We start from the raw sequence: 14,849 nt of genomic DNA on the forward strand, positions 1-14,849 counted from the left end.
ATTCGATGACTATTACGTCCACAACACTGCTCCTGTAGATGAAACCAAAGCAATCCTGGAAAGTGATATCCCAGTCTCCTCAGGTCCTCTAAACATCGTTGAAGTAAACTATGATGATCTTTTCGACCCCGTAGAGACTGCTCAACTCTCCGAAGTCCTTGTGTCTCCGTAAGCTCAACAGCAGCATGCCGACGTTTCTGGACCTACTTTATCTGATGATGTGTCACTCAATACTTCTACCTCGCCGGTTGAGGGAGAAAGCTCCACTCCGGAGCAAGTGACGACCATCGAGGTTCCAGAACCTAAGGAAACAGCTCCGGTGCCTATCCGCATAATTACTCTTCCATCAAATGTCTCTTCAGATTCAGACGACGAAGACATATAAAACATTGACACGGAAACCGATCCAAGGGTTATCACTCTCTCAACAATCCAGGGGGAACCTTCTCAGGTTCAAGGGGAACTCCCGTCAGCAATCCAGGGGGAACCTCTATCCTTTGCTCAAGAAAACTCTACTCCCACTTTCCCAAATCAAGAGAATTCAGCGGGCTGCTCACAAGTTTAGGGGTAATACCGTCTTCAGCCGCAGAGACTTCAGATATTGAAGACATTCCATCCACCGCAGCTGCTGATCATCTTCAACCGCGTCTACATGTATGGACGAAGGACCACCCACAAGGCCAAATCATCGGCAACCCGTCTGCAGGTATTCAAACTCGATCCTCAAAAGACTTATATGATCATTGTCACTCTGCAGCATTTATGTATTCGGTCAAGCCCATAACCATCAAAGAAGCATTAATGGAGCCCGATTGGATAACTGCAATGCAAGAGGAACTGGAAGAGTTTAAACGAAACAAAGTGTGGCAACTCGTTCCTAAGCCTAAAGGTCACACTATTGTTGGTATTAGATGGGTGTACAAGAACAAATTGGATGAATCCGGTGCGGTTGTCCGAAACAAAGCGAGATTAGTCGCTAAGGGGTATAGTCAACTTGAAGGTGTTGATTATGATGAAACATACGCCCCAGTAGCCAGGATGGAGGCCATACGCATCTTCTTAGCGTATGCTGCTCACAAGAATATCAATGTACATCAAATGGATGTAAAGAGTGCCTTCCTGAATGGTGAATTGAAAGAGGAGGTTTATCTTCAGCAACCTTCGGGCTTCGAATGTCTTGAATTTCCAGATCACTGTTACAAGCTTGAAAAAGCAGTTTATGGTCTAAAGCAAGCACCAAGAGCATGGTACGAGACTCTCTCCGAATTTCTTGTCTCGTCCGGATAGAAAAGAGAAGTGATTGATCCCACCTTATTTAGAAAGGCAAATGGTAATCACCTTATGCTTGTACAAATATATGTGGATGATATCATCTTCGGATCAATTGATCAGGGGATGGTGGATGAATTTGCAAAGCTCATGACCAACAAGTTCCAACTGAGCATGAATAGAGAGATTAATTTCTTTCTAAGACTTCAAGTGAGACAAGTCCCTCAAGGGATATTCATCCATCAAGAGAAATACACCTCTGAACTACTGAAGAAATACTCAATGGACAACTGTTCCTCTGCCAAGGTACCTATGGCCTTCGAAATATAAGATTTCTGCTGATCCTTCCGGAAAATCAGTAGACCACAAAACTTATAGAGGAATGATTGGCTCTCTGATGTACCTTACCGCAAGCCGACCAGACATTGTCTTTGCAACAGGTGTATGCGCAAGATACCAAGCCGATCCGAAAGTATCTCACATGACAGCAGCCAAATACTTAAAAGGCAGCAAGTCTGTAGGCCTCTGGTATCCTGCAGGGAATGACTTCAGCCTACAAGCTTTCACTAATGCGGATCATGTTGGATGTAGATTACACAGAAAAAGCACTTCAGGTGGCTGTCAATTTCTTGGTGGAAGACTCGTCAGCTGGTCATCAAGGAAACAAAACTGTGTCTCACTATCTACCGCAGAAGCTGAATATGTGGCCGCAGCCAGCTGCTGCTTACAAGTCTTGTGGATGAAAACACAACTTATGGACTACGGATACAGGATCCTGTGGTTACCGATTTACTGTGACTCAGAGAGTGCGATAGCAATTTCTCACAATCCAATTCATCACTCGAAGACGAAGCATACTGAATTACGGTATCATTTCATCAAAGACCACATTCTGAAAGGTAACATTAAACTGATCTTTGTTAACACTCATGAAGAGATTGCTTATGTATTCACAAAAGCACTTGACTCTACAAAACTCAACAGTTTCTTACTAATGTTTGGAATGATGAATCCGGACCCTCAGTTCTTTTTGAATTGATAGGTACCGCAGACCATCTCTGGTCCCCAATGCGGTCCTAACAAAATATATCTATCATACATGGTTTCAGTATACTTTGTGTACCGCAACCATATATCATACATATATTTCTACGGTCCTTATTGTTTGTTATTTTTGATCTTGTTCAAAGTGTTTGTCTCAGTTCATTCAACCGCAGTCAGAGAACCATCCACCGCAATGAAAAATCTCTCAGCATTGATGTATCAATCCGCAGTCACATTGAATGAACTTCCAACTACTTCATAAATTCCAAAGGACGTTGTGTGCTATTTAATGATCCTTCATTAAATTAGAAAAACATTCTCAAAAACATTCTTTGTATAGCACATCATCGTTTCAGTTCTCCTTTTTCAAATGATCCTTTTGTCAGACCTATTTTGGGTTTGAAATCAAATAAAATGGTTTCCCAATAAAAGAAATCTTTAAAAAATCTTTTTCATTAAACTGTCTTATCCATCTTACTCCAAGCTGTCAAATCCGTTCCAATTCCACCTTTATTCAACGGACTTAAGCCCCTCACCACACGATCCTCAAACGTGTGATAATGACCCTGACATTTCATTAAATGCTACATTTTTGGAAAAACAAAAACATTTAACCTTTTCTGTTTTTCAATCATTTTTGTGCCTGGCAATTAACCTTTTCTTCAAAAATAAAAATCAAGGGTTTTTATCTTTAACCGCCACATATAGGGTAAAAACAATAAATTTTTTAAATCCGCCCCTATAAAACCTTTTTTTCTCCCTTCCAAGAAAGCTTTACTCTTTCTGAACCCTCTTCGCCAATCTTCATCTTCTTCCCCTTCTTGCAATCAAGCTTTCTGCAAGTTCTACAAAACTTTTTTTCAAAATGGTGAAGTTTGGCATCTCAAAGAAGCAATCCAAAGCTTCTGGTTTTGTTCAACCCACTGTTTCTGATTCTGCTACGAGGAACCAATCGCCTTCCATTGCCTCAAGTAACTTTAGGGAAATCTTCGAAGATCATTCCTCCTACAATGAGTTCATTCGCCTCATGATCAAGTTCATCACCAATCACCCACTGTTTGGGCCCTTCTATTCATTCACTGATGTTGTACCAATTTCAACACTCTTCAAATGTGCATTCTCGGCGTACCGTCCCCTCAACAACCTTCAAGAAGTTCATCTGAACTTGATGGATGATTCTTTGGTCATCTTGACCAAAGACAAGTTTTTTACTGCAATAAACCTACTGGTTCATCCTTCTACCAAGTTCATCTGTCCCAGTGTGACGGACATCATCTCCTCCCTCTACCAAATGGGTTACCAGAAGAAGCTAAAGGGGATTGGGGAGTTCAAGAAAAACCAACTCCCTGCAGTCTGGTAGTTCGTCTGTCACTTTGTGATCCGCAGTCTGTCAGGAAGAACTGGAGGCACAGACAACATGGGCCTCAAATTATTGGAATTAGTATGGAGCATCTTCACAGGCCATGATGTCAACTACGGCCAAATCTTATGGGAGGATTTCCTTCAATACATCCCTAAGGAAAGTCCAAGAGAAAACCTCACAGAGCTCACATTTGCAAGATTTTGGGCTCTCTGCATTTCAGATCTTCATTCTGACGCCAAGATCAGTATGTGCAACGATATCAACTTCTTTATCACACGTGACCTCAAAAGGTACGCACCCTCTAAAGATCAATGTATCTTTGGACCAATCAGACGTTTACCCATTCATATCTTGACTACTGTTGGACTTGAGACCAAAGAAGTCACAGATTATATTGAGGCTACGGAAGGTATTGACCCATACCCTTCTACCCCGCCTCTTCCCAGTCAGAATATACTAGCCTCTACTGAACCCACCAATCCAGAGCATACCGCAGCTCCATCTTCCACTACTTTATCTTATTTAGCCTTAGCTAAAAGGAAAAAGTAGTTAGCCTCATCCAAGCAAGGCCCCCACAACATTGTCAAGAAACATGCAACTCTAAAGAAAAGTAACACCCCTAAGAAATCTGAACCAACCAAGAAAAGGAAACTCAAACATGTTGTGTCTTCAGACGACGAATCCGATCCCAATCGATCTCCTGCCTTTGAACTTGAAGATGGGTCTGATGATGACTCCGTACCAATCGCTATTCTCAAGAAAAGGAAAACCAAGCCATCTAGCCAAATGTGTGACCAGACAGATACCGAAGTCTCTCAAAAGGCTCTGGTAGTCCTTGGGGTTGCCGCGGACCCATTCTCTTCAACCATTCCTCACTACTCAGATACAGCAAGTGTATCTGCTTCATCCAAACGTGGAGACTCTCCCCCAACTAAATTCCAAGAGGATTTAATTGGTTCTTCTCGCCCTAAGGTCTCCAGGGCTTCAAAACTTCATTTCTTTGAGTAACAGGAGTTGCGCTCCATTCTAGACCTTGTAATCCAAACACTCGATACACCTTCCCAACCGCAGGGCAATTCTTCAGCCCATGCCAGAACGGAGCCGAGGCCAAACTTGACCACGGGTCAAGGAGACCGAGGAAGCTCTAGAAATCCTACTCTGCTTACATCTAATACAGGTGGTTTAGGCACGGTGAGCACAAATGTGCAAGGATCCGTGAACCCGAGGGACACCTCGATGCGATTTCAAGGACTTGAAGGTTATGACTCTGATGATACCTTTGCTCGCGATCGTCCCACGACCGAGTCTGGTATCAAAAAGTTTGAAGCATTTCGAAGGGCAATACAAGCAAGAAGAGATCAGCAATCTAAACAGCTTCAGCTCAAGGAACAGGAAATTCAATCGGTGGCTAAGTATTGGGCAGATGCAATCAACAACGCCAACACCGTAACCAACATCATCAAAATTCAAGAATGGATGACCGCAATGGCTGAGACCATCCGTAAAGCTCAGTCCATTCCAGATGGTGCAGGTTTATCCAGTCCCCCTCCAACAACTGCTGCTCATGACTCTCAAGATGACGGAACCGCAATCGATGTCAGTTTCGGGCCTACTTTTGGCTTTGATGACTTTGACGTGAATGAGGTCAACCAACCGGAACGATCAGATGAGGTGATGATGATCTTCGATGAAGAAGAAGAGTCGAGTGGATCCCTGCATTCTACTTCAAAGCCCAAGGAGAAGAAGAAGAAAAAGAAGTTAGCCGTCTCAAGAAAAGAATTCTTGAGTTTGCAAGATAAAGTTGATCAGATCCTAGCTGCTGTAAAATCTAGTCAACCGCAACAAGATGATATGCCTGGACCGCAGTTTCTCATTGACCGCATTGAACAACTTGAAGCTAGAGAACGCCTTGCTGCAGAAAGAATCTCTCTTAAAGTTGAAATAGGTATTCGAGCCCTGGATACCAACCGCAAAGATGATCATCAGCAATTTTTGGCAACTGCAGAGCGCCTCATCTCTAAGGTATCCGCAATCAAGACACAACTTCAAGCGATAATTGCGGATCAATCCACTCAATCGAAGAAGCCTGTGGATGAAACTCATAATGCATATGAGTCCACCATTTCAGTCCTGCAGTCCACTATCAACAGCCTACGTCGTTCTTTGACATCCAACTTTCATGGTCCGGAAATCTTGCGCATCACCAAGGAGATCCACAAATTGTTTTTCAACACCGCAATCCCAAACAACCAAAAACTTGCTGATGCACTAAAGGCTCAATTCGACGAAGTTTGTGGAAAGATTGATGGTCTTAAGAAATGGCTTGAGGAGGAACCCGGTGTTCCTTCCTCAAGAGGGGGAAGTGAAGACCATGGAGCAGACCACATTTCACCTCAACAATCACATCCACATCAACATTTACAGACTCCCATCCACCTGTTGGGTTTTGAGCATTCTAACACTCCTATGGTGTACATGCAACCCTATAAACCTTGGATCTATGTTTTCTCTATTATACATGCAAATATTAACTATTCCAAGGTTTCATCCTAACTAGCATATTATGCAACCCTATATACCTTTTGATGTAGCTTGATGTCTTCAAGCTTTAAGCGCTTAGCCCCAATAGTGTGGAAGCCTCAAATGGAATCACAAATCACCAAAACACCATGGAAGAACTTGAGAGAATATGTATGCACACTAAAATCGGCCCACTCTTATTTTCACACACTTGTGCCAATTTTGTGAGCCAAGGACCCCTTTATATATTATGGAGGATTAGGGTTACATCCATGTAAACCCTAATATCCAAAACCTTTCATTTACATAGGATCCATGGGTTAAAAGCTCCATGGACCATCCATGAAAGCTTAGCCCAACCTAAATGAACTTGGCCCATTCCATATATATGAGTCCATATTTAATTAGTTCTTTTTGATCACTTAATTAATTCTAAATTAATTCTTGATCAATACTAATTAAATAATATGATTCCATATTAATATATTAGAACTTATAATATATTAATATAAATCATAAATATACTATTCTCAAAAGACTATCCATATAAATTGTGCCGGTGAAGTGCAACCCAAATGGACCATGCCGGGTCGGGTCAAGTACATACCAAATATTGTTATGTACTTAGACATTAATCCAACAGCCTCCCACTTGGATAAGTCTAAAACTATTATTGAGTATGACTTCAAAACCTAACTGGCAATCGTAGCTCTTAAAGCCGCTGTCGAACTCTGACCTTGTCAATGAATTGTCCATTAGATAAGGGATCATATATTCCTCCATTCTAGATATCATATGGACTGAGACATGGATTATAATCATTCTCTCTGTCCATTTGTTGTTTCCCGATTTACGATTTATGATGACTGACTGATTGAACAAATGAAATCAGTCCTGGCTTGGCCAAGCACTCACATGTGTTATCGCTAAATCATCGAGGGGCCCACAGATATCGCTTTTATCCCGAAGGTAAAAGGAATGGATAAACTTCGACTCATATGGTTTGTTCTACTACTTGTTGAATCATACACAAAGGCACGTTTTATAACATCGAGTTACCAAATGCGTTTTCGTGCAATCAATGTATAACCAACTCATAGTAACAACTCATATCTCTAGGTTTTAAGAATATAAGATATTATCGTCTCATGATCACTCGTGATAAAATCCATGAAGTGATTCAAATGAGCGCGGGTTGAATCCAATACTCAGAACTTATGAGCACTCATGAGTGTTGTAGCACCACTTTGTCCACCAACTTGGACCTCTACAAACCAACCCATGACAGTCTTGATTCATATCTACTTCCAACATATGACCGACTGTGGATGGTTTGAATAACTTTATCATTCAGGAAGAGCGACTTAGTTATTCTGGAAGTCAAAACATGCAAAGTGAAACACAAGAATAAATGAATCAAATATGGTATCAAACCCTATGAATATAAATAAACACTTTTATTTATCACCATACTGATTACTCATTATTCATTGTTTCGGTTTTATCAACTTTATACTTGAATTAAAAACACTAGTTGTCCCATGCTCCAAGCATGTAGACTATGTTTTTCTTAAACAATAGCTTTGCCATACACCAAGTATGCACTCTATGTTTGTCTATGATCCTTACTTTGTGAAATAAACCATTTGAACATAATTTCAATGATTCTAATTTCACACTCCCAAATCCTTATCGAAAAATGTGAGAATTTCAAATTCCTATCATTTATCGAAATCTGTTTAGATTTTAAACTTATATGCACTGACCCTCCTGTAATGAATATGTACAAAGTCACAAAGACTTGTCAACAGTCATTAGAAGGTATTCCAAGGGAGATCAACTCCATGGAAACTAAGTCTCATATTCAAAGTACATTGCTTTGGACATGCTTCTTGCATTAAGTTTTCTAATCTTACACAGATAACTTCCACCTATGGAGACAACTCCATATTCTCATTTTGACTATCACTTCTGAATAAGAGATGCCTCTTTTCAGAATATGTCAATATAGTCCTTCCAAAATTAGCACTATACTTCCAACTGTCCCTGAGCAACCAATCTTTGGTAAACCTCAGATTGTCCTCGACAATTGCTTAATCATTTTAGTCATATCCAATTCTAGACCTTTTCCCTTCTTAATGCCTCTGGGCATTTGGAAAAATTTAGAAATGACAAATATTATAGCACATGCAATCGATCCTGTACCCAAAGCAAATGGTACACGATTCATGATGTCTCACATAAAGACATGATTCTAGACAAGTCTTTTGCTACAGTATTTTTATTTTCCATGTTTTCAAAATTTGACTATGAAGAGGGATGCCGTAATCATAATCGAATTTTGAGAACGCAATATATAGAATTTCCTTAAGTTGAACCAATCCAACATGAAATTCATATATATATTCTTGACTAAAGATGATTAAGGTCTCAATCTAAGCCTTTAGAACTGAAATGAAGTATATCATCTCCTTTAATTATAGCAAAACAACTTTTTCAATCCCTGCAGCCTCACGAATTGAAACTTTTGTTTTCTATAATTAACATTGCTAACTTGCAACACTAACAATAACTATCATGCTCCCACTAACATGATGATTATTAGCATAACACTTATGCTCCCACTAGCTTTGACATGTACTCAGAAATCAGCTGGACTTCTAGAAATCAATACTTTATTGACTTTCTTACCAAAGTTCAGATTTCTGATACGAGATGCTTTGATAAAACCTTATCAAAATCATACACCTTTCCTTAGATAGCATGCATGTGTGTCTAAACAATTTCAGAACTATGAAAAGGGATGCCGTAATGATAGTCTCAATTGTTTAGACCTTTTGCCATCTGCTTCAAATCTACTTGGTGGAAGTGTTTCCTCACCATCATTTTCATGAATCGGAGAGAAACCTTATGACCCTTAGATTTTATGGTGTATGTGTTCTTATCCATGTGAATCGTCAAAACCATAGTCACAAGACAAGGATAATGACAAATCCAAACTCATATGGACTGAACTTATGCAATCTTAACTTCTTGCCACCTGGCAGTACAAGGCCTGCCATTGCTTCGAAGTTGTTATGCAACCAATTGAGAACTTTCACAACTCCTATGCAAAGCCAACTTTAACTGGAATGGGCACAGAATATGTCAACACGATAGGTTATAAACCTCAAGTCGTGTGCTAGTGAAGAACCTCACGTTTTATTCTTGATTAGTTCTTGAAATTCTTTTTAGGATCTTTAAGACTCCCACTATCCTCTTGACATATAAGACTATCTTGCCAAATATTCAAGAGATAGTTCGGATTCTTTATCAAGACAAACACTTCACACAATTGGCCTTAGTTGGTCTTTGTTTTATCCAAAACATCACAACTTACCAATTGCACATGTACAAGAGTAGGACACTTTTACTCTTACATTTGACAAGTGTTTTAAACCTTTCTTTAAGATATGTCACTCAAGTTACAATCTTGGAGTATGACTCTTAGAATTGTTTTGGAATGAAGTATGACTCATCTTCCTGATCTAACCATTTCAACAATTCATGACTCCTCTTCTTAGTCATAAGAATGCACTAAGATGACCTTTAGAGGACTAATTGTGATATGATTTCTAAATCATTAAGATGATCACAAACATGATACTAAAGTACTCTCCCATCTTTTCAGATTTGAGAAACTTTTATCTTTCTGCCTAATTTGATTCTTCCCATTCGTTCTGCCATACATTGAGACTTTTCCAATGTTTCAGAATTATACTTAAACTTGTAAGTATAACCATATTTACTAAACTTTAGTAAATAAAATAGTCTTAACGAGCTTTGTGGTGGACATGACCAGTGCACAAGAATGTGTACTCAATCCCTTTAGTCCTTCACTTGACTCACACATCCATGTGAACAAGTAATTAGTCTTGATTTTCCAATGCTTGAAAGTTCTCATTCATCATACTATTCAACTTGCATGATTCCAAGTTTCGGTCCAATTGAAACTTGGTTGATGAGGAACTTTCCTGATTTGGTAAATTTAGACACTACCACAAATGAAAGAATCAAATCCATTTTCCAATATTGCTGTCAGTGGAATCATATAAGCAACAATTTTCCACAAATGCCATTGTAAGGATACTTCAAATAAATAAAATTAAACAATTTTCTTTTATTTTAAAACTTTGCGGAAAAACTTATCCTTACAATCCATATGGAAAATTGTTGTTATCTATTCCTTAGCAATATATCATAACTTCTTAAGCAAATGCTCAAAATTCTGATGCGATCGAAATCCACCTTCGCGATCAGAATCAGCATATACTTCCTTTAAGATTTCTCTCTATTCTTTGCTTCTTAAAACATCAACATGTGACCCAGTCACATCATGTAATGAGGATCTCATAATAGAACATAATAGAGTTAGATAATGGGCTCTACCTGATATAGAGTCAAACTTATTGACTTTAACATCCTTAGGTAAATTTGGCAGCTTTGCAATCAACTCCCCTTCCTTTGGCAAAATAAACATATGGACCCTTTGGTAATGGGACTATCTCAGACTTAGCCTTTCTCTTTACCATTTGGTCAACCGGGTTGACTATGGCCAATCCCTTTCCATTCGGAAGAGAATGCTTTTTCTGGATTTCCAGTGTCACCATTGTCACTGTCCATAAAGTTTTTGGGAACTTGATCTTCTAATCAAATTTGCTTTACTATCGTTCCAAATCATTGTTGATTCAGCAGCACCAAGCAAATAGATGTGATCATTAAGGTTCATGTCATAGTCTGTTTCATAGTAGTCCCAAAGGAACTCAGTATGTGACTTAGAAAGTGATTGAACATCCAACTTTCTCAAGACTTTGACACCCAACTCTCCCGGCTTGTCAATATGTCACTTCATCTCTAAGATGTGATCGCACATAGACCTTGCTTGCCATTAGGGCTTGAGTGACCTTGAACTTGTGGGTTAGGGAGAATAATTGTAGGAGGTGGAGGAAGAGAAGTATGACTTCCATGAGCCAAACTCGAGAAGGCATATTAATTAGGAAAGCTTGGTTTGGGAAGATCATTGTTGTCTAAACCAGACATCAACAATGGGAGAAATTCACTTAAAGTTGATTTAAGTCCTTAATATAACACCCAATATGATATATTAAGGCTAGGACCCAACAAACTATTTTATAACTTGGAAGAGGGATGCCGTAATCCAAGCTATAAAATATTTGAAGGTAGGTGAATGACGATTCACCAATTTCCACCAAGATAAACGAAATGTATTATTAGGTTTTAATTGGTTTTGAAACTCCTAGATTCTTTTGAGATTCATTGAACTTTTCAATGGCATGTTTGAACCTCGAGTGTGCCCTTCAGGTTTTGTGACTGGGATGCCGAGGATCACAAAACAAGGTGTGAAGTAACCATGCAAATATACTTGGTACCCTTAATATTTACCCCTCAATCGATGTGCCGGTTAACCACACACGCTCCAACGATACTATGATAAACATTAAGTTACCCTTTGCCTACCTTGTTAAGTCCAGGTTAGTGTGCCGGTTAACCACACACGCTCCACTAACAGCTTAAACAAAGTGCAAAGTGTAATTTCATGGATTAGCACCTTATTCACATTTTCCTAAGTAACTAAGATTGGGAATTTGTAAGTGTTTAGTTACTTAGTATTTATCATTATACTTATAATGAAGGGAGAATTATAGTCCTTGTCCTACCTGTTCGGCTAACGACCCTCCACCGGTTAAGGAAGTGGTGAGTGAGAGTGGACACCCATTAAACTGCCATTTTATAGGCAGTAACCTTATACCCCCCTTATAGACCGGCTTCATGAATGAGGCCTACTAATGGTAAGACGACTTGCTCTTATACATATAATATATAAAACTTTTAATATTATAATAGTATAAGGGTGTATTTTAGACATTTAAAATACTTGGTGGTTTAATCTATTAATTAAACTAGACTTTTAATTTAATTAAACTCAAACCATATATTTATGGATTTATAATACTCTTTTAATTAAATGCTTTAATTAACTATTAATAAAGTCCATAAGAGTTAATTTGAACTATTCAACAAAACATCATAATTCCAATTATTAAACTCAAAATTAAAACCATTTAATTAATTGTTTAAGTTATGAACCCAAGAGTTTTAGAATTCAATTCTTTTTTTTCATAAAAAACTTTTCTCAAATTCCAAAACTTGAGGGCAAGTTTTGTAATTCTTGAAAACCTTTGGATTCCATAACTTATGGAATTAATGGTGTTTTATGATGAAACTTTCCATGTTCCATAACTTAAGAACAAGTTATGGAATTTTTTAAAACATTAACACCAAATTTTGTAACTCCATAAAAACTTTGAATCAAATTTTTTTTTTAAAAAAAAAACTTTCATATCCATAACTTATGGAAGTTTCAAAAACCCTTAAGATCACAACTTTAAAAAAAACTTTTGAGCTCCAAAATTTTATGACAAAATATGTAACTCCTTAAAACATTTAGATCAAACTTTTAAAACTAATAAAATAATCATATCATTTTATCTTTTACTAAATTTGACCTAATTCAACTCATATAACAAATGATTCAAATTTTACAAATAATTCGTTTTTCACAAAACAAGTAATTATCTTAAAATTTGACAAACGTCATGTTTTTTTCCCTTTTTTTTCAACTTGAAAATAAAACATTTGCATCAATATAACAGAAAACAACCCATAGCTCTGATACCACTGTTGGGTTTTGAGCATTCTAACACTCATATGGTGTACATGCAACCCTATAAACCTTGGATCTATGTTTTCTCTATTATACATACAAATATTAACTATTCCAAGGTTTCATCCTAACTAGCATATTATGAAGCACCTATACTACAAAGTTCTAGTTAGATGACATACCTTTTGATGTAGCTTGATGTCTTCAAGCTTTAAGAGATTAGCCCCAATAGTGTGGAAGCCTCAAATGGAATCACAAATCACCAAAACACCTTGGAAGGACTTGAGAGAATATGTATGCACACTAAAATCGGCCCACTCTTATTTTCACACACTTGCGCCAATTTTGTGAGCCAAGGACTCCTTTATATATTATGGAGGATTAGGGTTACATCCATGTAAACCCTAATACCCATGACCTTTCATTTACATAGGATCCATGGGTTAAAAGCTCCATGGACCATCCATGAAAGCTTAGCCCAACCTAAATGAACTTGGCCCATTCCATATATATAAGAGTCTATATTTAATTAGTTCTTTTTGATCACTTAATTAATTCTAAATTAATTTTTGATCAATACTAATTAAATAATATGATTCCATATTAATATATTAGAACTTATAATATATTAATATAAATCATAAATATACTATTCTCAAAAGACTATCCATATAAATTGTGCCGGTGAAGTGCAACCCAAATGGACCATGCCAGGTCGGGTCAAGTACATACCAAATATAGTTATGGACTTAGACATTAATCCAACACCACCTTGGTCAGCATCCAATCTTTTCAACACTTATCACTCCACACAAGGTTCCTACCCCGCAACCTTCTCCGTAACCATCTCCACAAAAGAAAACTCATGTGCCCTCTCCTCTGAAAAGTCCAATTCATTCTCCTCATCAGTCTCCAGTTCAAGATGATCAACATCTTTCTTCACAGCATCCGGAGACTCCCCCTCATCTCAAAAACTTAGTCCCAGAAATGTCATCCGAAAAACTCCTACGACTCTCCTAAAACCAAACAGAAGAAAGCTGACTGGAGAGCAGCTAAATTTGTAGAATTAATTTAGAGAGATCACAGATTTGACATTACTCTGGATGAATCCCTTGTCAATTCCTGGGTTAATCCCATCCGAAGATTACTTGATGATGACTACAAGCCTTATCTCACCTTTGTGGAACCTCCCGCAGACGGCTATTGAGACATTCCCATCTCTCCCAATGCAAAGTTGTTTACAGTTTTTGAATCGTTTGACCGCAACCTCCCAGATGATCAAAGGTTGCCACTAGAGTTTGAAAGACTTAATAGATTCCATGCCAAGCATGGATCTACAATCGAGAAAATCTGGTCCAACAACAAACCCACCGCAGTCAAAAACTACAAGCCCAGAAAATTCATGAAAGCAGAATTCGTCCAATATACCCTCACCAGAAGAAATTCAGACTACATCCAAACCCAAGCTAATTTCCCTTACATGAACCCGGAGGAAATCTTCCTAACTGCAAAGGTATTTCTAAACAAGTCTGAAAAACATCCAAAGATGAAGACTGCGTATGAAAGGGCATGTGCCTTTCTAAAAGAGACTGTGTGTGACTTTGTAAGAATTGATGCAGACATCCACCCAGCACTTGCTCAGAAGTTCAACCTTCCTCCTCTTGAACCAGCTCCGGTCCTGACTGGAGGCTTTCAATAAAGACACCTTGGAGCAACTAACTTCCCAGATCTTGGAGTCATTTTCAAACGCTTAAATGATGAAACAAAATACTTCATTCCAATGACTGCCATGAACCGCATGACCAGGAAGCAATTAGAGATCACTCAAACTACAGTCAACAAATCAAAACACACAACTGCTGAAGTGAAGTTTGAAATCTCAAGGAGAATTGAGTGGCTTAAGGAAGTCAGGAAGTTCTAGTGGATTCT

This window comes from Lactuca virosa, chromosome 3 (assembly GCF_052849685.1).
Source record: "Lactuca virosa cultivar CGN04683 chromosome 3, Lactuca_virosa_CGN04683_v6, whole genome shotgun sequence".
Lineage (NCBI taxonomy): Eukaryota > Viridiplantae > Streptophyta > Magnoliopsida > Asterales > Asteraceae > Lactuca > Lactuca virosa.